A 25,823-nucleotide genomic window follows, 5' to 3' on the forward strand; every position below is an offset into this window, starting at 1 on the left:
TCTGCATTCTCGGTGATACTGCAGTTCACCGGTAATCAGACCCTCTCTGTGTTACACCGATCGTTAAAGAACGCCAGACCTGTTAGTGACACCCTCTCTCTGGTGTCACTCACGTTCTGTCCTTCCCTCTCCCTGTCTGACTCCTCCCCGTGGAGAGTCCAGACTACGGAAGGAACTTGTTGCTAAGACTGCAGTAAGGTCTGAATCACCTGCTCCACAGGTGACCATTAGAGCCGTATTATTTGTATCTCTGAGACTGCAGTAAGGTCTGAATCACCTGCTCCACAGATGACCATTAGAGCCGTGTTATTTGTATCTCTGAGACTGCAGTAAGGTCTGAATCACCTGCTCCACAGATGACCATTAGAGCCGTGTCATTTGTATCTCTGAGACTGCAGTAAGGTCTGAATCACCTGCTCCTCAGGTGACCGTTAGAACCGTATTTATCTGTCTGTGTCTTCCAGCCCCACTGGGGGCCCTGTGTCTGGTCTGTTCTGTTGGTGTCCTGAGTGTTCCTTGCCAACTCCTGTGGTAAGGTCCTGTAAAACTATTATTCCGCAGATCACCAACGCTCAGTCATCTGAGTAGTGGCATTAATCGTCACAGCATGACTAATAGTTGTCCTATGGACAGAGTCTCACATCTGAGCTGTAGATCTCTGCAGCTCGTCCAGAGTCACCATGGGCCTCTTGACTGCATTTCTGATCAGCGCTCTCCTTGTTCGGCCTGTGAGTTTAGGTGGATGGCCATGTCTTGGTAGGTTTACAGTTGTGCCATACTCCTTCCATTTCTGAATGATTGCTTGAACAGTGCTCCGTGGGATGTTCAAGGCTTTGGAAATCTTTTTGTAGCCTAAGCCTGCTTTAAATTTCTCAATAACTTGATCCCTGACCTGTCTGGTGTGTTCTTTGGACTTCATGGTGTTGTTGCTCCCAATATTCTCTTAGACAACCTCTGAGGCCCTCACAGAGCAGCTGTATTTGTACTGACATTAGATTACACACAGGTGCACTCTATTTAGTGATTAGCACTCATCAGTTAATGTCTATAGGCAACTTACTGTACTTAGATCAAAGGGGGCCAACTAATTATGCACACACCACTTTGCAGTTATTTGTAAAAACATGTTTGGAATCATGTATGATTTTCGTTCCACTTCTCATGTGTACACCACTTTGTGTTGGTCTTTCATGTGGAATTCTAATAAAATTGATTTATGTTTGTGGCGGTAATATGACAAAATGTGGAAAACTTCAAGGGGGCCGAATACTTTTGCAACCCACTGTATGTGCCTGTTAATGCGATATGTAGTTTTACTGACTATTGAGACGGTTTGAGAGACCTGGATCTCTAGTATTCAAGTCTGTCTACACAGGATTTACCATTTTTCATTATCAAAACTATAAGTACCCCAAAACCAAACTTGAGGCCAAACCTAGGGTCTACGGGACATTTCATCACTACAGCAAAATGCTTCAGTTTAAATGGGGTAAAGGAAGAAATACCCAAACATTTGTATGAACAGACAATGCCACTGAAAAGTGTAACTGCTGGGCATAAGGCAAAAGAGTTTTCATTATGCAGTTACTTGTTGCTTTGTGTAGATTTTCTTGTACTGCGCATGTGCAGGATGCTCCCGGCAATGGGAGTGTGATCGAGGATGTGCAGGCGCAGTGGCCATCCATCGACTGGCTGAGTCGCCAGAAAGTAAACTGAATCGATGTAGGGGACTGGAGGATCGGTTTGTCCCGCCACGGGCACAGGGCGGCTGCAGGGGGGGAGGCGGTAAAAGCCCCAGGTAAGTTAAACTGGATTTTTTTGAATTAGTTTAGGTTTTCTTTAAGGAAGAGGCCTTGTTCATATTGTTACCTGTATCAAGCAACAGGGCCTCGGAGGCAGAGGTACCTAGAGTTGGAGGTTTCATAAACTGAGGAATCGGATGATTTTTGTACAAAATCCACAGCCCTGGTAAGTAATAGACTAAGGAGTCGGAGCCATTTTGGGTACCTGGAGTCGGAGTTGGTGGTTTTATAAACTGAGAAGTTGGAGTCGGGTGATTTTTGTACCAACTCCACAGCCGTGTCAAGCAGCATACTTTTCTACTAAGGGGTCTTTCACACTAGAGGCCTGTTTCAGCGGTTTACTGCCACAGTCATAGTTAGCAGTTTCCACGGTAAAATGAAAGTCCATAGACTTTCATTTTACCTTTCACACTTAACACTGCATTTTTGAGCGTAGCGTTTTGAAGCTCCCCGGCGCTTTTTCAGGGCCGACCGCAGCGTTTCTCATTTCAATTGATAGCCATGCATTGGCGTTAAAACGCCTTCAAAAAACACCAAAACGCTGACAGCAAAAGGCAATGTTTTAGCCTTTTCTACCGCTGCCTCTAGTGTGAAAGAGCCCTAACCTAGCACCCTAGGTAGAACAGTGCACCACATTTGCCAAGGAGGTCAGTGGATTAATAAAAGGAATAGATGAGAGTATACTAGCTAAGGCTATCACATCCCTATTCACATTTATACCTAGTGCAGAACAGACAGAGTGCACTGGTGAACCCACGGTGTAACTGAATTTGTAGAAGTTTCCTATATGCTTGAAGTAAGCAGTTTCAGGCAACGGATGATCATGTTCTATTTGGCTGCTTAAATAAAACTTTTTCCAATTGTTTATGGAGTAAGAATTGTTCACACCTCTCCCTTACTAGGCTGCACCCATTAGCCACCCGTCACTAAACGGCCACTAAACTTGTCACCACTATGACATGGGTAGAGATGGTGGCAGTTTGCTAGTGTAAACAGCTTTGTAACAGACAATTGGGCATAGGTTCATGTAAGACAGGCATGTCCAATGTCCGACCCGGGGCCAAATGCAGCCCACCAAGCCATTTCTGGTGGCCCCCAAAGCTTTCTACGGTTGTTAATTCCATATGGCCTGCAGGCTGTAGCGGAGATGCATCAGAATTAACTTTATTGGCCAAGTGCGACCAGGTCGCACCCGGAATTGTTTGTGGTACACATGGCATGAGATGAAAGATCATTCGACAGACATTTAAGCAGGCATAAAGGCATACAGGTAGACAGAGATGGATCACACAGTCAGCCAGGTGGTGAGAATGTGCCACTAGGGACATACGCATGAGAGATCGAGTGAGTTCAAGAGAAGGACCACCTGCGGAAAGAGTTTCTGTGCCTGGTGGTGTTGGTGTGGATGGTTCTGAGGCGGCGCCCAGAGCGAGTCAAAGAAGTGCCGGCCGGGATGGTAAGGGTCGTTTAGTATCTTGTACGCCCTGGCCTTCAAATCGGTTGGTGTATAGGAAGTCCAGGGGTGGCAAGGGGGATCCAATGATTCTCTCTGCAGTGTTGATGACTCTGAAGTTTGAGCCGCTCGCCTGGGGACGCGCCAGCATACCATACAACAATGGACTCAATTGTGACTTGTGAAGCAAGTCAACAGATCTCGTGGCATACTAAACTTCCTCAGTTGTCTCAGGAAGTCTTTGTTGAGCCTTCCTCTGGATCAGGCTGGTGTTCTCCCTCCACCGCAGATCATTTGTAATAGTAGTACCCAGGAACCGAACACTCGACACTCTGGGGACCTCAAGGCCATTGATGAAGATAGGGGTGAGTGCAGGAGGGCGCTTTCTGAAGTCAACTACTAGTTCCACAGTTTTTGCTGCATTTAGTACTAGTTTGTTATCCAAGCACCATTTGCAAATACGCTCAATCTCATTACGGTATGCCTGCTTACCGTCGCTGCTGATGAGACCAAGGATGGTGGTGTCGTCCGCAAATTTGATAACTTTGACGGAGTTGGCGGATGAGGAGAAGCTGTTCGTACACAGAGAGAAAAGAAAGGGGGACAGAACACACCCTTGTGGGGCACCAGAGTTGGTGGTTCTTTCCTGGGAGGAGCAGCTACCACGCTTGACGAGTTGCGTTGTTTGTAAGGAAGTCCCTGATCCATGTGCATAAAGTGGGGTCGAGACAGAGTTGTGCGAGGTTGGTGTACAGAATGTCTGGGCAGATAGTATTGAAAGCGGAACTGAAGTCGAGGAAGAGTATCCTGGCGTAGGTGTCTGGTTTGTCCAGGTGTTCCATGGTAGACGCCAGACTAATATTGATGGCATCCTCAATGGACCTATTAGCCCTGTATGCGAATTGGAGAGGGTCCAGGAGAGGATCCGTTGCACTCTTCAGGTGGGTGAGGACCATTCTCTCCAAGAGCTTCATGACGGTGGAGGTGAGGGCAACAGGCCTGTAGCTGTTAAGGTCAGTCTTCCCTGGCTTTTTGGGTATTGGGATGATTGCCGATTTCCTGAGGCAGGAGGGTACTTTGCCCTGTGCAAGAGATTTGATGAAAAGGGAGGTGAGAACGGGGGCTAGCAAGTTTTCAGGTAAAACAATCACACACCGTCTGGGCTTGAGGCTTTCCAGGGATTGAGTTCCGGAGCGGTTTCAGGACCTCGGCCTCCTGGACCGCAATTGGTGCAGGGGAAATGAGGGCAGGCTGGGGGAGGGGGGGGGGGGCCCGCGGTGAGGGAGCCAAGACCCAGGGGGAGCCTGGATCGGCATCAAAGCGGCAGTAGAACTTGTTGAGTTCCTCGGCAAGCTCCCTGCTTGGTGGTGTGTGTTGGGGGGCGTTTTGAAGTTGGTGGATGACCTGAGGCCCTTCCAGACCTCACAGGGATTGTTTGAACGGAGGCTGAGACGCAGCTTTTCCAAGTAGGCCAGTTTTGCAGCATTTATTTCCCGATCAAGGGTGTTTTTGGCAGCCCTGAATTCCTACGGGGTTCCCGATTTGTGTGCTACCTTCTTGAGTTTACGAATCCGCTGCAGTTTGCTGTTAAACCAGAGCACATTATTGGGGAAGACTTTGAAGGTCTTTGTGGGGATGCAGGTGTCCTAACAGAACCTGATGTAGGAGGTGACATTCTCTGTCCACTCCTCCAGGCAGGGTGCCTCCAGGGCTGACCAGTACGTGCAGTCGAAAGCAAGCCTGAAGAGGTTGCTTGGTTTCATCTGTCCACCTTTTGGTAGTCCTGAGGACAGGCTTGGTGGTTTTAACCACTTGCCGACCGCCCCCAGCCGATGGGCGGCGGCAAAGACTGGGCCCAAACGACCGCAATACGCCCATCGGCGGGGGCGGCTGCGGGAGTGGCTATGCGGCGATCGCGTCATTCGTGACGCGATAAGCCGCCGGGGACTGGCTCCGCCCACCGCTCGTAGTAACCCGCCGGCCGTTCGGAAGCGCCGGCGGGTTACTAGCACCCGGATCGCCGCATGTACATAGTATAATAGGCTTGGTAATGTATACAAAGCCTATTATACTGGCTGCCTCCTGCCCTGGTGGTCCCAGTGTCCGAGGGACCACCAGGGCAGGCTGCAGCCACCCTAGTCTGCACCAAAGCACACTGATTTCCCCCCCCCTGCCCCCTGATCGCCCACAGCACCCCTCAGACCCCCTCCCCTGCCCACCCCCCAGACCACTGTTTGCACCCAGTCACCCCGCTAATCACCCATCAATCACTCCCTGTCACTATCTGTCAACGCTATTTTTTTTTTATCCCCCCCCTGCCCACTGCCCTCTCCTGATCACCCCCCACCCCTCAGATTCTCCCCAGACCCCCCCCCCCCCCCGTGTACTGTATGCATCTATCCCCCCTGATCACCCGTCAATCACCCGTCAATCACCCGTCAATCACCCGTCAATCACCCGTCAATCACCCGTCAATCACCCGTCAATCACCCGTCAATCACCCGTCAATCACCCGTCAATCACCCCCTGTCACTGCTACCCATCAATCAGCCCCTAACCTGCCCCTTGCGGGCAATCTGATCACCCACCCACACCAATAGATCGCCCGCAGATCCGACATCAGATCACCTCCCAAGTGCAGTGTTTACATCTCTTCTCTCCTCTAAACACCCACTAATTACCCATCAATCACCCATCAATCACCCCCTATCACCACCTGTCACTGTTACCCATCAGATTAGACCCTAATCTACCCCTTGCGGGCACCCAATCACCCGCCCACACGCTCAGATTGCCCTCAGACCCCCCCTTATCAATTCGCCAGTGCAATATTTACATCGGTTATTCCCTGTAATAACCCACTGATCACCTGTCAATCACCTATCAATCACCCCCTGTCACTGCCACCCATCAATCACCCCCTGTCACTGCCACCCATCAATCAGCCCCTAACCTGCCCCTTGCGGGCAATCTGATCACCCACCCACACCAATAGATCGCCCGCAGATCCGACATCAGATCACCTCCCAAATCCATCGTTTACATCTCTTCTCTCCTCTAAACACCCACTAATTACCCATCAATCACCCCCTATCACCACCTGTCACGGTTACCCATCAGATTAGACCCTAATCTGCCCCTTGCGGGCACCCAATCACCCGCCCACACCTCAGAACGTCCTCAGACCCCAGCCCTGATCACCTCGCTAGTGCATTGCTTGCATCTATTTCCCCCCTCTAATCACACCTTGAGACACCCATCAATCACCTCCTGTCACCCCCTAGCACACCTACCCATCAGATCAGGCCCTAATTTGCCCCGTGTGGGCTCCTGATCACTCGGCCAAACCCTCAGATCCCCCTCAGACCCCCTTCCGATCACCTCCCCAGTGCATTGATTGCATCTATTTTCCCCTCTAACCGCCCCCTGAGACACCCATCAATCACCTCCTGTCACCCCCCTAGCACTCCTATCCATCAGATCAGGCCCAAAACATCCTGTCATCTAAGAGGCCACCCTGCTTATGACCGGTTCCACAAAATTTGCCCCCTCATAGACCACCTGTCATCAAAATTTGCAGATGCTTATACCCCTGATCAGTCATTTTGAGAAATTTGGTTTCCAGACTACTCACAGTTTTGGGCCCGTAAAATTCCAGGGCAGTATAGGAACCCCACAAGTGACCCCATTTTAGAAAGAAGACACCCCAAGGTATTCTGTTAGGTGTATGATGAGTTCATAGAAGATTTTCTTTTTTGTCAAAAGTTAGCGGAAATTGGATTTTTATTGTTTTTTTCACAACGTGTCATTTTTCACTAACTTGTGACAAAAAATAAAATCTTCTATGAACTCACCATACCCCTAACGGAATACCTTGGGGTGTCTTCTTTCTAAAATGGGGTCACTTGTGGGGTTCCTATACTGCCCTGGCATTTTAGGGGCCCTAAACCGTGAGGAGTAGTCTAGAAAACAAATGCCTCAAAATGACCTGTGAATAGGACGTTGGGCCCCTTAGCGCACCTAGGCTGCAAAAAAGTGTCACACATGTGGTATCGCCATACTCAGGAGAAGTAGTATAATGTGTTTTGTGGTGTATTTTTACACATACCCATGCTGGGTGGGAGAAATATCTCTGTAAATGGACAATTGTGTGTAAAAAAAATCAAAAATGTGTCATTTACAGAGATATTTCTCCCACCCAGCATGGTTATATGTAAAAATACACCACAAAACACATTATACTACTTCTTCTGAGTACGGCGATACCACATGTGTGACACTTTTTTGCAGCCTAACTGTGCTAAGGGGCCCAAAGTCCAATGAGTACCTTTAGGATTTCACAGGTCATTTTGAGACATTTGGGTTCAAGACTACTCCTCACGGTTTAGGGCCCCTAAAATGCCAGGGCAGTATAGGAACCCCACAAGTGACCCCATTTTAGAAAGAAGACACCCCAAGGTATTCTGTTAGGTGTATGATGAGTTCATAGAAGATTTTATTTTTTGTCACAAGTTAGCGGAAAATGACACTTTGTGAAAAAAAACAATTAAAATCAATTTCCGCTAACTTGTGACAAAAAAAAAAAAAATCTTCTATGAACTCACCATCCTCCTAACGGAATACCTTGGGGTGTCTTCTTTCTAAAATGGGGTAGTTTGTGGGGTTCCTATACTGTCCTGGCATTTTAGGGGCCCTAAAGCGTGAGGAGTAGTCTTGAAACGAAATTTCTCAAAATGACCTGTGAAATCCTAAAGGTACTCATTGAACTTTGGGCCCCTTAGCGCAGTTAGGGTGCAAAAAAGTGCCACACATGTGGTATCGCCGTACTCAGGAGAAGTAGTATAATGTGTTTTGGGGTGTATTTTTCCACATACCCATGCTGAGTGGGAGAAATATCTCTATAAATAGACAATTGTGTGTAAAAAAAATAAAACAATTGTCATTTACGGAGATATTTCTCCCACCCAGCATGGGTATGTGTAAAAATACACCCCAAAACACATTATACTACTTCTCCTGAGTACGGCAATACCACATGTGTGGCACTTTTTTGCAGCCTAACTGCGCTAAGGGGCCAAAAGTCCAATGAGCATCTTTAGGCTTTACAGGGGTGCTTACAATTAGGCACCCTCCAAAATGCCAGGACAGTGAACACACCCCACAAATGACCCCATTTTGGAAAGTAGACACTTCAAGGTATTCAGAGAGGAGCATAGTGAGTCCGTGGCAGATTTCATTTTTTTGTCGCAAGTTAGAAGAAATGGAAACTTTTTTTTTTCTTTTTTTTGTCAGAAAGTGTCATTTTCCGCTAACTTGTGACAAAAAATAAAATCTTCTATGAACTCACCATGCCTCTCACTGAATACTTTGGGATGTCTTCTTTCCAAAATGGGGTCATTTGGGGGGTATTTGTACTATCCTGGAATTTTAGCCCCTCATGAAACCTGACAGGTGCGCAGAAAAGTCAGAGATGCTTGAAAATGGGAAAATTCACTTTTGGCACCATAGTTTGTAAACGCTATAACTTTTACCCAATCCAATAAATATACACTGAATGTTTTTTTTTTTTATCAAAGACATGTAGCAGAATAACTTTCGCGCTCAAATGTATAGGAAATTTTACTTTATTTGAAAAATGTCAGCACAGCAAGTTAAAAAAGTCATTTTTTTGCCAAAATTCATGTCTTTTTTGATGAATATAATAAAAACTAAAACTCGCAGCAGCAATCAAATAGCAGCAAAAGAAAGCTGTATTAGTGACAAGAAAAGGAGGTAAAATTCATTTAGGTGGTAGGTTGTATGACCGAGCAATAAACCGTGAAAGCTGCAGTGGTCTGAATGGAGAAAAAGGCTCTGGTCCTTAAAGGGAAGGTCCAAGCAAAAAAAAAAAAAATGAGTTTAACTTACCTGGGGCTTCTACCAGCCCCATGTAGCCATCCTGTGCCCTCATAGTCACTCACTGCTGCTCCAGTCCCCCGCTGGCAGCTTTCTGACCTCGGAGGTCAGGGCCGCATTGTGTACATTTTTACGCATTCCCGCTAGTGCAGGAACATTAACATATACATTTTTAAGTGTTAGTGGTGCAACGCATACATTTTTGTTCCTGCACTAGCTGGAATGTGTAAAAATGTATGCAATGCGGCCCTGACCTCCGAGGTCAGAAAGCTGCCAGCGGGGGACCGGAGCAGCAGTGAGTGACTACGAGGGCACAGGATGGCTACATGGGCTGGTAGAAGCCCCAGGTAAGTGAAACTCATTTTTTTTTTTTTTTTGCTTGGACCTTCCCTTTAAGGGGCGAAAAGACTGTGGTCCTCAAGTGGTTAAGCTGTCTTTTGTAGGTGGGAATCAGGTGGATAAGACAGTGGTCAGAGTTGCTCAGGGCAGCCTAGCGAGCAGCTTAATATATGTCCTTGAGCACTGTGTAGCAGTGGTCCAGGGTGCTCTCCTGTCTGGTGGGGCATGTGATATGCTGTCTGAAACGAGGCAGCTCCACGGAAAAGTTAGCACTGTTGAAGTCCCCCATGATGATGAAGAGGGAGTCTGGGAGGGCTGTCTCCCAACATTGGATAACGTCACCAAGTATACGCAGAGCTGTCTTGGTGTTGGCATCGGGAGGGATATATAATCCTGCGAGGACAAAGGAGCTGAACTCTCTGGGTGAATACACCGGCCTGCAGTTGACTAGAAAGGAACTCTATGTCCAGGGAGCAGTGTTTGTCCAGGATGGTTGAGTTGGTGCACCAGGCGGTACTGATGAAGAGGCAGATGCCGCCTCCTCTCTTTTTCCTGGAGAAAACAGGGTCGCGGTCGGCAAGAAATAGGTTGTAGCTTGGAAGGAGTACAGAGTTGTCTGGGATATGTCCATTCAGCCAGGTTTCGGTGAAGCATAGGACTGGAGTGTTTATGCCAACTGAGGGGTTGCTGCTGAGTAGAATATGCAGCTCGTCCAACTTGTTTGGAAGGGCGTGGACGTTCACTAGGAGGATAGCCGGTACAGGTAACCACAGTCCTTTCCTATTAAGTCTCACGAGTGCACCCACCCTACTCCCTCTGTGGCGATGTTTGCTGGGCGGCCACACGACATTGTTGGTAAGATGGTCTATGTGTGCCCAGACTAAGTCCCTCAGGAGTGATTTGTTCTCCATCGCACTGCAGGGGTGAGACTCCCACCAGACTAGCTCTAGATCTGGTGTGGAAGATGGTGCGCCTAGGGGACAGGGGCACTGCGGGGCCATGGTGCACTTGAGGCAGCGGGAAAAACCAGCATGAGGGTGAGTGCAATAGGAGTCAATTTGGGGGGGCAGCTTCAGGCTCTGAAAGGGTGCGAGAGAGCGGCAGGGCTGCAACAGTACAGCAGCAACAGTTCAGCCAAAAGAACAGCGACAGGCTCAAAAAAGGCTCAGAACAGTACAAAGGGCAACAGCAGAGCAGCAGGATAAATCAAAATAAATCTTGAAATGGGTCCAGCAGCGAGTCAGGGACCAGCATAGCATTTCAGGAAAAACAGCAGCTGCATGCGGGGTTCAGCAGCAGTAACAGCCACTGGTTAGCAGCTGCCACTGTGCTAACTGCACAGGCTATGAGAAATAGTATACCTAACGGCAATCAGCAAAAATGGTGTTTATTTCGCTAGTTTGGTCCTCTAGCCCTTTCAATATGGCCCTTGGCATTAAATGTTTGGACACTCCTGATTTAAAGCACCTAAACAAAAACTGAATCCAGAGTAGGTGTGTGTATTACTGGACATATTCAGATGTAAAAAAACAAAACCTTTTGCTTATAAACAAAAAGTTTAGAAATATGGTTGTGCTGTGGAATCACCAGTATCTACTACTCCATAAAACCTGTATACAGAGACGATGGAAATAATTAAAATATATTTAGGAGACTACACCTAGTCTTTGCTTTGAGATGTGAAAAGAAGTAAAGTGCAACATTTTCTAAATATAATGAATAAAATCCATCAAGACCACACTAGAATCAGCAAAGTACCAAGCTGGCCTTCAGCGCTGTATGCTACACATTAAAGCAGAATGATACTTAAGGTACGTACACATGTCCTGATTTTCCGTCCAACTTGTCATTTGAACAACAAGTTGGACATGTGTACGCACAGTCGAGCGACTGATAACAGCCGGTTTGCCTGAGCCGCTTGGCGGATCAGTCGGACCAACTGTCAGGTCTGTACGTGTGTACAAGAGACTTCTAGTCGGTTGTCCAACTAATAGACATTCAAACATACAGTTGTTTAATCTAGTTCATTGTTGTATCCAGTCCATTGTCCATTATTAAGTTGGTTAAACAACATGTAACTTAGGCTAATCAGCCGCTTTGTTGGTCAGTGTGTACAGGACGTTTGAACGACTTGTTGTTTGCACTTCAAGTCAAACGACCAATTTAAACGTTGGACAGGTGCACGCACCTTTACTTGACACTATCTACCCACACAAACCAGCACATCTTTTTTGACTCCCACTATGAAGTGAAACACAAAAGCTGGATGTTTTTCAAAATTGCCAGACTGAGATGGTAAAATTCCAACAAAGACTAAAGGTGCGTACACACGTCAGATAAAAGTGAAAGATCACAGACCAATTTTACCCCCTTCCATGTAGTATGAGAGCCATACTCTACACAGTCTATTCTATGGAGCTGAACTCCCCATCAGATAGAAATCTTTGCAAGATGCTGCACACAAAGATGCTGTACACATGCAACAGATCAGTATCTGCAAAAGATCTGTTCCTGCAAAAGATCCGTTCCTGCAAAATGCATTCATAGTCTATGACATCTGCAGATCTCATACACACCTTGTTTAACAGACATTCATCTGCAGATCAGACAATTATCTGCCGATCTGAAGATCCAACCTGGTGGATCTGATCCACAGATAATTGTCCGTGAAACAAGGTGTGTATGAGATCTGCAGATATCATAGACTATGAATGCAGTATGCAGGAACGGATCTTTTGCAGGAACAGATCTTTTGCAGATACTGATCTGTTGCATGTGTACAGCATCTTTTTGTGCAGCATCTTGCAAAGATTTTTATCTGATGGGGAGTTCAGCTCCATAGAATAGACTGTGTAGAGTATGGCTCTCATACTACATGAATGGGGGCAAAATTGGTCTGTGATCTTTCATTTTTATCTGATGTGTGTACGCACCTTTAAGCTGTCCACTAACGGTCCAATTTCTAGCGAAAAATCGTTCGAGCGATCAGAAATTCTGATCGGATGAAAAATCGTTCACTGCACCATCAACAAACCAATCATTGCTTCCTATCTATCACGACCACCAAGAAAATCCAAATTTTCGTTCGACGAAAATTCATTCGGGCGACATTTTTTTCACTCGTTCATAATCGATTGTGTCCATCATTGTGTCAATCAATGGAGATTATTTACAACCAGTCCGATCAGAATTTCTGATCGGTCAAACGATTTTTCGCTAGAAATTTGACCGTTAGTGGCCAGCTTAATAATTACACACAGCTCAGAAAAGCTCAACATTCAAGGTTGCCAAAACGTAGTAAGAACAAAAGCATGGCCATTCATCTCAGTAGAACTGAATAAGTTACTTGTGATAATGGTAAAACTTTAGATCCCAAAAGTTTTCCAGATAATTGCACCCCCCCCCCCTCCCCCCACTTTCTTTTGGGAAAGTAGCTTTAATAAAAGGTGGGTACACACGTCAGATAAAAGTCTTTGGAAAATGAAAGATCACAGACCAATTTTACCCCCTTTCATGTAGTATGAGAGCCGTACTCTACACAGTCTATTCTATGGAGCTGAACTCCCCATCAGACAGAAATCTTTGCAAAATGCTGCGCACACAGATGCTGCACACATGCAACAGATCAGTATCTGCAAAAGATCTGTTCCTGCAAAAGATCCATTCCTGCAAAATGCATTCATAGCCTATGATATCTGCAGATCTCATACACACCTTGTTTAACGGACAATTATCTGTAGACCAGATCCACCAGGTTGGATTTTCAGATCGGCAGATAATTGTCTGATCTGCAGATGAATGTCCATTAAACTAGGTGTGTATGAGGATCTGCAGATGTCAGACTATGAAGGCATTTTGCAGGAATGGATCTTTTGCAGGGATTGATCTTTTGCAGATACTGATCTGTTGCATGTGTACAGCATCTGTGTGTGCAGCATCTTGCAAAGGTTTTTATCTGATGGGGAGTTCAGCTCCATAGAATAGACTGTGTAGAGTATGGCTCTCATACTACATGAAAGGGGGTAAAATTGGTCTGTGATCTTTCATTTTCCAAAGACTTTTATCTGACGTGTGTACGCACCTTAAGTTTCCAAGGAATATGTCAACTGCAGGTATACGGCCATTTCTTTGTACGGTACTTGAGCACTTCTGCCTATGGGCACTATTCTGTATGGCCAATGTCAGGCAATCAGTTAGTGTACCAGAATATATGCAGAAATGTCCTTTCCTAATGATGGTAAACTGTCAGATGGTTATGAAAACTCACATACTAATAAGAATGTGGCAACCTAGTAACCTACCATTCAAAATGGCTATTTTGTTGAATTCACTGTCATTTTAATAAAGTGATTAAAGCAAGGCATTAGTGACAGGCTAATACAGCTTGTTAACTTAGTGAATGGAGCAAGCCAAGAGAGTACTCTTGGCCCGCTGTCAGACGAGGAGGGCCAGTACCAGCTGAGACTACCCAGGTGGCTGCAGAGATCGGAAGTGTGGATCTCAGTATGCAAGAGCACTGGAAAGTTTATAAACTCCTTTGAATTTTTAACATTTCTTTATAAAGCATAACTTTTTGTTTTCAGTCAAGCCCTAAACAAGCTTTATTCCAAGCTTCCAAGCTTGGGCTTCCAAGCGAAGCCCAAGTGGAACAAATGAATCTGCAACATTATGCAAGAATCCCTTTCTTCCCCAAATGTAATACACTGAAAGCCAATATAATACAATGTTTCTGTGAGAGCCCATCTCAGTATCTTTCAGAATTATGTATTTTTATCAGTATAGTATTGCTGTCCAGATATTAGTCAACTGAAAGCCTCCATATCCGACTCGACACTCCTTTTCAAGCTTTCAACATAATTCTTATGGCTGCTAGCAGAATCATTGGATAGAATATCACTGCATAGAAACCAAAACCCCTAAAATAGAAGTCATCAGTTCTCTGTGGCTATCGGTATTCATCATAGTTCAAATGCAATGAAGAAAAACAAACAGTACTAACATGCAAGAAAAACAATCTGTTTTATTTTACGAAAATAGAATAAAAACTTAACAAAATGATCCTTCCTAATTTGATGAAATATTAGTAGCACTAGAATCAATTTTTACATTACACATCCCATAAATTGTGTGTAACTTATGACAAACTTTGTGAATTTGTGTGAGGATTGTGTCTTGATATTCTGCAAAGGACCTTTGGAGGTCCTGGATAATAACCTCTGAAACATGAGCTAATTGCCTGGGCCCCACGCAGCTGCTAAGGTATTTTACTTTCATTTTTATACAAGCGTTGACAAGGGGCTCACAATCTAATCCCTATGACATGTTCCCTGCCATAGTCTAATGCCAGTTTGGTGGGAGACAATTAACTTATCTGTAGGTTTTTGGAAAGTTGGAGGAAACCGGGAGTCCCCAGAGGAAACCCAAGCCATAAAAAAAAATCAGCGCAAATAGTACCCTGGCTGGGATTCGATCCAGGGAACCATTGCCGCAAGTCGAGAGTGCTATTCACTACACCACCATGCCAAAAAGACATGCAAGTCATACATGCTTCGCACATCACCAGGCTCAAAACTTGCATGCACAAAGCACTGTCCACCTGGCCAAACTTAAATGGCGGAATGTTTTCTGATTTTTGAAGCCAGTTAATAAAATATTGCTAAGGACTGATCTCAAACTCTTTATTCAGTCTCCCTTTTTCCTCCTTCCTTTCTACATTCGTGGACCTTCGTCTAACACTGAAATGATATGTAGCGAGAACCTTGATGTAGGCTTTAGGACAGTGATGGCTAACCTTGGTACTCCAGCTGTGGTGGAACTACAAGTCCCGTGAGGCATTGCAATACTCTGACAGCTCTAAGCATACATCGGGGAGTCAGAGGCATGATGGGATTTGTAGTTTTGTCACAGCTGGAGTGCCAAGGTTAGCCATCACTACTTTAGGAAGACCATACACATATCGACTTTCCCAATGAATCACGTCCAGCAATCTATTGCACTAACATAGCCAATCATTTTGAAGGAAACCTGAAGACAATTTTGTATTAATTAAATGGCAAATGAGGTATGTGTCTACTGTTGTCCTTTTATTTTTGCAGCCTCTGCCGGTCCCCAACTCTTCCTGTTAAAATCATCGACTTACAAGTCGATGCTCACCAGAAAGGAAGAGGCTGTGCTCTTCTGTCTGGTTCTCCCCTTTGCCCAGCATCTCTCCCCTTTCTCCGCCCGTTCTTGTCATTGATGTTGGACGCGGCTCTGCAAACACTGAGTGAGCCAGGATAAGTGCAGGAGCTGTCCGAGGGAGCCGGGACACACGCAGGATCAGGCAGACATGCGCAGGAGGACACTGTTATGACAGTGAGTGAGCCAAGTTGTGAGCAGGCAGCTGTGACTGTCACATTAGCCGACACATTGCACGAGAGGACAAACTGGGCATGCTCAGTGCTGGAGTCCTCTCATGCATTGCTTTAGACTGCAGTGTTCCCCAACCCTGTCCTCAAGGCCCACCCAACAGTGCATGTTTTGTGAAAATCCACAGGGGTAGGTAATCCGCTCTGCTGAGACACTAATTACCTCAACTGTGCATGTTTGTGTTTTTTTTGTAAAACATGTACTGTTGGTGGGCCTTGAGGACAGGGTTGGGGAAGTCTGCTTTAGAGGAAAGTGCTCATGAGCTAGTCACACCACAATGCCCCGGAAGCAGTTCCGGGGTCACGCCATCTTGCTTGGTGGTTGGGCGTCAGAAAGATGGAACAAAAACAAACAAACAGAAAAAAACCCGACAACAACAAAAACTGCTGATGGCGGCAGCGGGGAGTGGGGAAAATGGTGTTAAAGAAGTCAAGGTGGACTCCTGATTTTGGTAATGTCTTTTTGTATAATTTACAAGATTTCAGGCTTCCTTTAAGAAAACCCACTGGGGGTAGGAACGCACTAGGCAGAATCGCATATGCGTTTTCCATAGCAAATAGTGGAAAATGCATATGCGATTCTGCTTAGTGTGTTCCTACCCTGAGTGTAACTTGAATCTGCCCTGCCTATAGTACATGACCTTAATACAGCTTTACACAAGAAACTCCCTTCACTTTGTGAAAAGAACACAGCATGAACTGGATCTCTGTAAAGGTACTGAGAACCACCCTCTTCCTCAGGATATGATATCTGTCAATGGTGGAGTCTGCAGATGGTAACAGTCACAGTCTCAGTGATCTGAAAACAGGGCAGGCACAGACTAATTATCTTATGTTTCTGGTCCAGGTGATCAGCAGGTTTGTACTCTACAAGCTTCTCGAGATGTTATGATATTGTTATTTTTAAAAACCTAAATTGCAATGCAATAAACTATAGAAAAGTTGTTTGCATTTTTTTTTAACTTTCCATCTGCGCTACATCAGCAGGTTTAGGTAAATCTAAGGATACAATTACCTTTTTTCCTCCCAATCGTCCATTCCTTTTTGCAGAGAAAAAGCTCAGAGGCAGCCTCTGCCTCGGCTCCCAGCAATCGGCTCAGCTTCCCCCAGGGCTTCTTCTCTCCTAAGCCTTCCATCTCAATTCACATCTGAAACAGTCAGGAAAGAACCACAATGAGTTGGGGGCAGGGAGAGCCAAACTTATGCATCAGAGAGAGCTGGGAGAGGTTCCCCCTCCACCAACCAGACACAACAGGAGCAGCAGTTCAGACTAGCGTACATGCTATTATTCCACTGAGCAGACAGAAAAGGGACTAGAAAAATAGAATGGCATAACCTCTTATACAGCAGGCAAATAAAGCACTACATAAAAAGGAGGGATATCGAAATAACCTTTGTAGATGCATACTTGCTAAGGCAGTGCGCCAAACCTTGTTTACTACAAGATGTATGGCGATGTAGGAAAACTGCCACTGAATCGCTGCTAAAAGTTTCTGTTACCAACAATATATATGAAAATATTTACTGTCAACGCTCCTCCAAATCTATATTGCTTAAAAATCTTTACATCATTACAATAACAATAAAATAAGAGACTATTGTAGGAATGTGGCTAACACTAATGAAAACAAGCTTACAACACAAAGGAAAGGATTCCTCTGTTTAGGTTTTGTACTTTCTCGAGACAGCAAATGCGAATATAGCAAAGGATTAAACAGATATTAAATATTCAAAGATATAATTGTCTGTTGCATTATTCTCGGAGGTTTCGCTATTTCAGCCTGGGAGTGGGGGTTGGTGGCAGCTGTCTGTGAATGTGGGAGTATGATTGGGCAATGAGGTGCCATGGAATTTGAGTCAGTGGTGGGGAGGTGTGGGATTTTGCATGGCAAAGCTCTTATGCATGTGGGAAAATGTATAGATGAACAGTTTTATATCTGCTTAAAACAAGGCACAGAGGGATGCCCAGAGTAAAAACACGCATCTGAAACAAAAGTACAGGAGAAGATAAAAGCTTGTGGAACGTGTATAAATTACAAGAAGGCAGACAACTTGTGCAAAGCTCTGATAATGAACAGAGAAGGGGTCATGGATACAGTACAAAACACAACAATAATAAATGCAGTGCTGAGAATTACACACGCCTTATACACTTTCGCTGTAAACATCCAAGAGATGAAAATCTCAATTAAGCATGCTTTTTTTTTTTTTTTTTTTTTTTTTTTTTTATAACAAAACTCCAGCCCAAATTCTAATTTCACTACCTTTGAATGTTATTGGTTCTATCAGTCTTTAAACATTAGAAAACAAAGTACAGAAAATATTAAATTCCAATTGGAAATCTAGTGCTATAAAAATGTGATGATGAAGTGTCGGACAGAAAACATGCAGCAAGGAAACCATTGGCTTCATGCACAAGTGTTTACTGGCACAGCAGCGAGCCATATGTAAAGTTTGAGGACAGAGCAGGAGGTTGGGCACTGAGACAGGAAGTTTATGAGCTTGTACACTGAAAGACACACACTATTTCCTGGAAAGGTCTGAGTTTAGCAAGCTTAGCTGATGGTATATAAATAATTACTGGAGCACCCTTTGTATATGCCAACAAAATGCTTGATCTGGGGCTCAGGAAGAAATAAGCAGTCTTAAGACAAAGAAAACAGGGTGCCCCACTTCTGGCCAAGGGAGCTGTACAGGCAGCCATCCCAGCTGATCGTGTGCACACAGAGCAGGCGCTGGGGCTGTGCACTTCCATCAGGCGGGACAATAGGTGACAGGAGCTGGAATGTGGCTGGGAGGGAGCAGGGCATAGTCAGGGAAAGGCTCGCCTGGTGTCTGGCACCAGCAGGCAGCCAAGGAGGGGGTGCTGCTGCTCATCATAGTGTGTGTCGGGCCCGTCCTCTCCTCACACCACACTGACACTTCATCTGCTGCCAGCTGGCCGTCCCCCCTCGCAGCCCCTGTCCCCGGGAGACCATTACCAGCGCTCCTGTCTCCTCCGCCGTCTCATCCGCGGCCGCCTCCCTGTCACAACACAAGCCAGGCAGCGTCAGCTGATCAGGAGGTGGGGCCTGCCCGGAACGTGGCGTCTCCTATGGAAACCCCCAACTCCAGTCCGGCCTAGTGGGAGGCGCTGTGTGACGGAGCGAGCATGTTTGGTCAGGGCAGTGCCAGGAGTTGGCAAAAGTGCGAGGGATGTAAAGGCCAAAGTTCCTGAACAGGCAGGTTGGTCCAGGGACTTCCATAGAAAGAATATAATAGAATATAATAGAATTAATGGAACAGGGCGTAGTAATGCATTTTAGTTCTACAGTCCAGACAAGCTATCTGGCTGCAACAGGAAGTGAGGGGACCTCTTCAAACAGGACACAAGCAAACGGAAACCCTGCTCCAGCAAAAACTTTTATATTTGGATACAGAGGGAAAAAAACACTTTGCTTCCAGTGTCACATAGTTTGGTTGACAAAATAAATTTGTCCATTAAGTTCAACAAGAGAAATAAATAAAAATAAGTAACCATTGGCACTTTTCTTGCTCCCTCACATAGCTCAGTTGATCCAGGGAACCGTAAAACAAACCCCTTAGACCCTGGCCACACTGGCACAAAAAAAAAAAAAAATGGACAGTTAGCGGATCGTAACAGAATGGGTCCTAACAGATCCAATGTTAAACTATGGATCATTCACATTGGTCCGGTTGAACAGATCCGTTCCACAAGTTTGGATCTGCAGTCAATTTTCCGGAACAACGGATGTGTCACATTAACCACACACTAATGCAACAGAGCGTCAGAGATGGAAAACGGATGTATTTAAAGGACTTCTGAGGCCAAAATGAAGAAAATTACACTATACCTTTTTATTAGCAGAATTAGAGTGACCAGATTTTTGTGGGTCCAACCTGGGATGGGATGGCAAACATTTCACCAGAAAAGAAACGTAATGCGGGCAAACATTTCACCAGAAAAGAAACGCACTGCGGGCAAACATTTCACCAGAAAAGAAACGCAATGCGGGCAAACATTTCACCAGAAAAGAAACGCAATGCGGGCAAACATTTCACCAGAAAAGAAACGCAATGCGGGCAAACATTTCACCAGAAAAGAAACGCACTGCGAGCAAACATTTCACCAGACAAGAAACGCAATGCGGGCAAACATTTCACCAGAAAAGAAACGCAATGCGGGCAAACATTTCACCAGAAAAGAAACGCAATGCGGGCAAACATTTCACCAGAAAAGAAACGCAATGCGGGCAAACATTTCATCAGAAAAGAAACGCACTGCGGGGAAACATTTCACCAGAAAAGAAACGGAATGCGGGCAAACATTTCACCAGAAAAGAAACGCACTGCGGGCAAACATTTCACCAGAAAAGAAACGCACTGCAGGCAAACATTTCACCAGAAAAGAAACGCAATGCGGGCAAACATTTCACCAGACAAGAAACAATGCGGGCAAAGTTCACCTGGAAAAAAAGCATTTACTCACCTGGCAGAAGTCTCCGGCCTCTGGCGCGCTGCTCCCGGGACCATCTTGCTGCTGATCTTCTCTCCCGCGCTGACAGGGCTACGGCAAGATGGCGCCCGAAGCCCTGTACTGGAGACACAAATAGTCTCCAGTACAGGGCTTCGGCAGCCATCTTGCCGTAGCCCTGCTCGCCTGCCGGTGTCGGAACAGACACCGGAAGAGGAGGCTGGAGCTGGGCTGCAGGCGATGAAATGGCACGGCGTCTATAGACGCCGCTGCCAGTTCATGAGGAGAGAGTGGCCAGAGTCCCGAGGCCGGGACGTCCCGCTGCTAAAAGGGGGACGTTTCCCGGGACCTCATTAAGCCTGGGACAGCGGACCCCGAATCCGGGACGCGTCCCGGGCAATCCGGGACGTCTGGTCACTCTAGCAGAATCCATGGAGGACATCCTGCACGTCCCCCGCTCCGTTCCGCCGTCAATGCAGGCCTTTCCGTTCCCCCAGGGCATAGCCTGACCCCACCGAACGGGTCGCATCGATTCCACCTCTAAGATGGCCACCGCCTTGATCCGCGGCTGCGAAGTACGCTTTGCCGCGAGTGCGACTGCGCAGCTTTTAGCCCGCCTCCTGCCGCGTAGTGGGTCCCGGCATGCTCCCCAAGTGTACGTCGACCGTGCTCGCATCACTGCGCAGTCGCACTCGCGGCAAAGCGTACTGCGCAGCCGCGGATCAAGGCGGCGGCCATCTTAGAGGTGGAATCGATGCAACCCGTTCGGTGGGGTCTGGCCATGCCCCGGGGGAACGGAAAGGCCTGCATTGACGGCGGAACGGAGCGGAGGACGTGCAGGACGTCCTCCGTGGATTCTGCTAATAAAAAGGTATAGTGTAATTTTCTTCATTTTGGCCTCGGAAGTCCTTTAAAAACTGATCCGTTCCACAGATCAGTTTTCCATCCGTGCCAGTGTGAATTGAGCCTGTAGCGTGAACAGAACCAAGCCTGCAGCACACTATACTGCTCGTCAGCTGCTCTTGTTTCTGTGCATGGCATGTCTAGCACTTGTAGCGACCACTGCTTGTGCAACCGAGGCTGCGGTAGCAACCTTAGATGTTACATGCAGCAGTTTTTTTTAATCGGGCACCACACGTCAACAGATGACACACATGTGGTATGAATGCTCCTATTCGGTTGCATTGTTTTGCAACCGAAGGGCACTTGACCTTGCCAATTGGCGACTAAAGGGCTGGCCCCAGAAAGGCAGCCAGTAAACAAACATCCCCACCACCCCCTCCCTCCATGTAGAGTAGTGCAGGGAGCATTATATTTACCTTGCATCTAAAGCTTGATAGCGCTCTTCACAGGTCCTGTTATTGGCCTATAAGGAAGAATACTTCACAAAGTGCATTACTGTTATTAGCAAATGTGTCAAAAACCTGAGTGGTTCTTGCCTATTTCATGATTGCTAATTCAGTAAAGGACCAGCCTTTAAAGCGTTGCCATCATAAATCCGGCATAGCAGGGTCTTAACCCTCTATAACAGTAATTATAGATGGACGGTATACCTTGAAATGAATCAGAGCCAGAGCACTCAGTATATGATTTTATATAAAAAAAATGTATTTGCTTATCATACAGCATATATACAAAATATAAACAGTTCTAAAAAGTGTTTCTTTCCAACAGTATTCCATCTCATCAAGGCTTTATAGCCAAGCGTTCATCAATCTTCTAAGTACATTCAAAAAATAATATAACAGTTGTGTTATGTAGAATAAGATCAAAAGTAGTCTCATCTGTATCAATAGCGGTGTATCTAGTAGCTGTGTAAAACTTGTAGTAATCTTCTTAAAGAAATAGCATAAAAAAAAGCTTCTAAAAAAACTTCTTGCTAACATCTTAACAGAACTTAATGCTGAAAAATTAATAAAGTAAATCACCAGAACATTAAGCATATTACCCCTTTTATGACATCTCTTCAGCATCTAGAACCATGTGTGGGAAGGTAGCTTCTGCCTCGTGTGTCTTCTCAGGAGATTGGTAGCCTTATGCAAACTATGAGCTTTCAGCTCCTACTTTTATAGGGATTGGATGCAATATGGCTGCCTAATCTGGAATTTCCCTAAATCCCAGGTTCTGATTGGCTGAAACTTTGTGCGTCAATGCTTTATCATGTTTTGAATACCTAAATCATAATATTATTGTTTATAAATTCTGATTAGGTCATTTCTGACGCATTTAATTAAAAATGGACGTCACCAGCCATCTTGTCTGCTGGTTGACTTTTTTGCCCCAGACATTGAACTTCCGAACAGTAAACAATGTCATTCATGACGCATTTCTGATAATGTGTCCTTCTGCTAATTAGTTTGGAATGTGTCTGTCCTCTTTCAGACATAAGATTGGTCAGGTTGACACTGTAACACTGTAAAGAGTCTTCAGCAATTTAAGGCTTATTGAAACATACAGGGCTTCTAATAAATGTATTTAAATATAAAGCTTATTATATAATTCTTAAAACAATTAATCATATAAGATATAATTGCATATTAAAATGTAATAATATAAAATCATTTTCTATATATTTGCCTTTCCTAAGAAGATATAAATATAATATTTTCAACCGCCAGATGCCACCATTTTAATACCTTTAACTAATTGGGAAAACCCCTTCTTTTTGTTTTATATTTTATGAGGCCTGTTCCCAAAACATGTTATCATGCTATGAGTGTTCAGCTAGCTGAGACGGCCTTGTAACATGTCAACAATCCTCCAGAACCAAAACAATCCCACGAAAATGTTTCATGGCCCAAAGCATCACTGGCAGAATCCAGCATTTAACTGTATAACTGTATATCAAAGTATTAAATTCTATTATTTATAATTATGGGGTTTAACAATAACTACCGTATTTTTCGGACTATAAGACGCTCCGGACTATAAGACGCACCTGTTTTTAGAGGACAAAATCCAGGGAAAAAAATATATATACTAAACCTGGTGCATCTGTAGTGCAAGGGCATCTTATGGCCCTTCCCCCCTCGCCTTATGTGTTCTCTGGTGTCTCCCTGTGTCATTCTTTCTCTGTCCCTGTGTCCTCTGGTGTCCCCATGTCCTCTTATGTCCCCGTGTTCTCTGGTGTCCCCCTGTGTCATTCTCTGTCCCCGTGTCATACTGTGTCCCCTTGTGTCATGCTCTGTCCCTCTATGTCCCCCTGTGTCCCTCTGTCCTTCTGTCATTCTCTGTCCCCCTGTGTCCTCTGGTGTCATTCTCTGTCCCCCTGTGTTCTCCGGTGTCATTCTCTGTCCCCCTGTGTCATTCTCTGTCCCCCTGTGTCCTCTGGTGTCCCTCTATGTCCTCCTGTGTTATTCTCTGTCCCCCTGAGTCCTCTGCTGTCCCCCCTGTGTCATTATCTGTCCCCCTGTGTTCTCTGGTGTCCCTCTATGTCATGCACTGCCCCCGCCCCCCCCCCCCCCCCCCCCCCGTCCTTGTGTCCCCCTGTGTGCGGTGTCTGTGTTTGCCATTAACATTAGTGAATGAGGAGACCACCAGATATTAATATAGTGCAGTAATCAGGGCGCTGAACCAGCGCCAAGTGAGAGAACAATGAAAAGCACGTGTGTGAGGAAAGATGGCAGATCGCTGCATTAGCTTACCGAAGAGGAAGGAATGGAAGGAATACAGCACAAACGCCACCGCTACCATGTGGCTTTCACTAGGTTAGATGACAACAAAGCCATTGACCAGTTTAATCAAAATAAATGAAAAGCACGTGTGTGAGGAAAGATGGCAGCTCGCTGCATTAGCTTATCGAAGAGGAAGGAATGGAAGAAATACAGCGCAAACGCCACCGCTAGCATGTGGCTTTCACTAGGTTAGATGACAACAAAGCCATTGACCAATCAGGTGGGGGAGCGCTGCCCGAGTCAGCCAATCCCAGCGCATACGGCTACTGCCGGTTTGTTACACCGCCCGATAATCCCGTGGGCGGGATCATGCTCGTCATTTCGGCCAATCACTGCACTCCCAGCTACTGAGGGCGTGCAGTGATTGGCCGCAATGACGAACATGATCCCGCCCTCGGGACTATCGGGCGGTGTAACAAACCGTCAGTAGCCTGTATGCGCTGGGATTGGCTGACTCGGGCAGCGCTCCCCCACCTGATTGGTAAATGGCTTTGTTGTCATCTAACCTAGTGAAAGCCACATGGTAGCGGTGGCGTTTGCGCTGTATTTCTTCCATTCCTTCCTCTTCGGTAAGCTAATGCAGCGAGCTGCCATCTTTCCTCACACACGTGCTTTTCATTTATTTTGATTACTGCAGTATATTAAAATCTGATGGTCTCCTCATTCAATAACGTTAATGGGACACTCAGACAACGCACACAGGGGGACATCAGACACGGGGGACTAGAAAAAACCTAGGCACTGCTATGTACATTTGGACTATAAGACGCACTGACTTTTTCCCTCCACTTTTGGCGGAGAAAAAGTGCGTCTTATAGTCCGAAAAATACGGTAGTTCTTTCTTTATAAGGACTGTATTGATTATTGATATTTAGATTAATAATATTTATGTGTAATAACTAAGCAAATGTGTGTGTATATATATTATATCTGCTGCAGTAATGTGACTTTTAAACTTGTTTTTCTGTCTGCACATACTGCGCCGTCTAACCTTGACATTTGAAAGATGCTTCTAGCATAAACAAAGAATGTTTTGGCTTCTTGTAACTAGAATAATCTTATAAGCTTCACAGCCTGGAATATGCTGAGATGTCTCAGAGCAATATTTTAAATAAGTACTCTAACTTTACAGCTTACAATGAAATTTTGCATAGAACATTAAAACTTAAAACATACACAGCTAGTTACAGTAGCTGTTTTCAAATATGTTCTCAATAAAGCATATGTATTAACATCTCATTGTTGAAGTTCTTTCTCCACTTCATGTTTTCAGTATTATGGAGTAATTCTCTCTCTTGAATTCATCAGGATCTTTACCCTTGATCTAAAAATCTCTAGAAACTTATGCTGCATACACATTTGAGATAAAAGTCTCTGGAAAAGGCAAGATCACAGACCAATTTTATTACATTCCATGTAGTATGAGAGCCATACTCTACACAGTCTATTCTATTGAGCTGAACTCCCCATCAGATAAAATCTTTGCAAGATGCTGCACACAAAGATGCTGTACACATTCAAAAGATCAGTATCTGCAAAAGATCTCTTCCTGCAATAGATCCACTCCTGCAAAATGAATTCATAGTCTATGAGATCTGCAGATCATCATACACACCTTGTTTAACAGGCAATCATCTGCAGATCATCTGCAGATCAGATCCACCAGGATGGATTTTCAGATCTGCAGATGATTGCCAGATATGCAGATGAAGTCTGTTAAACAAGGTGTGTATGATGATCTGCAGATCTCATAGACTATGAATGCATTTTGCAGGAATG

Source organism: Hyperolius riggenbachi, chromosome 1 (assembly GCF_040937935.1).
Source record: "Hyperolius riggenbachi isolate aHypRig1 chromosome 1, aHypRig1.pri, whole genome shotgun sequence".
NCBI classification, from domain to species: domain Eukaryota; kingdom Metazoa; phylum Chordata; class Amphibia; order Anura; family Hyperoliidae; genus Hyperolius; species Hyperolius riggenbachi.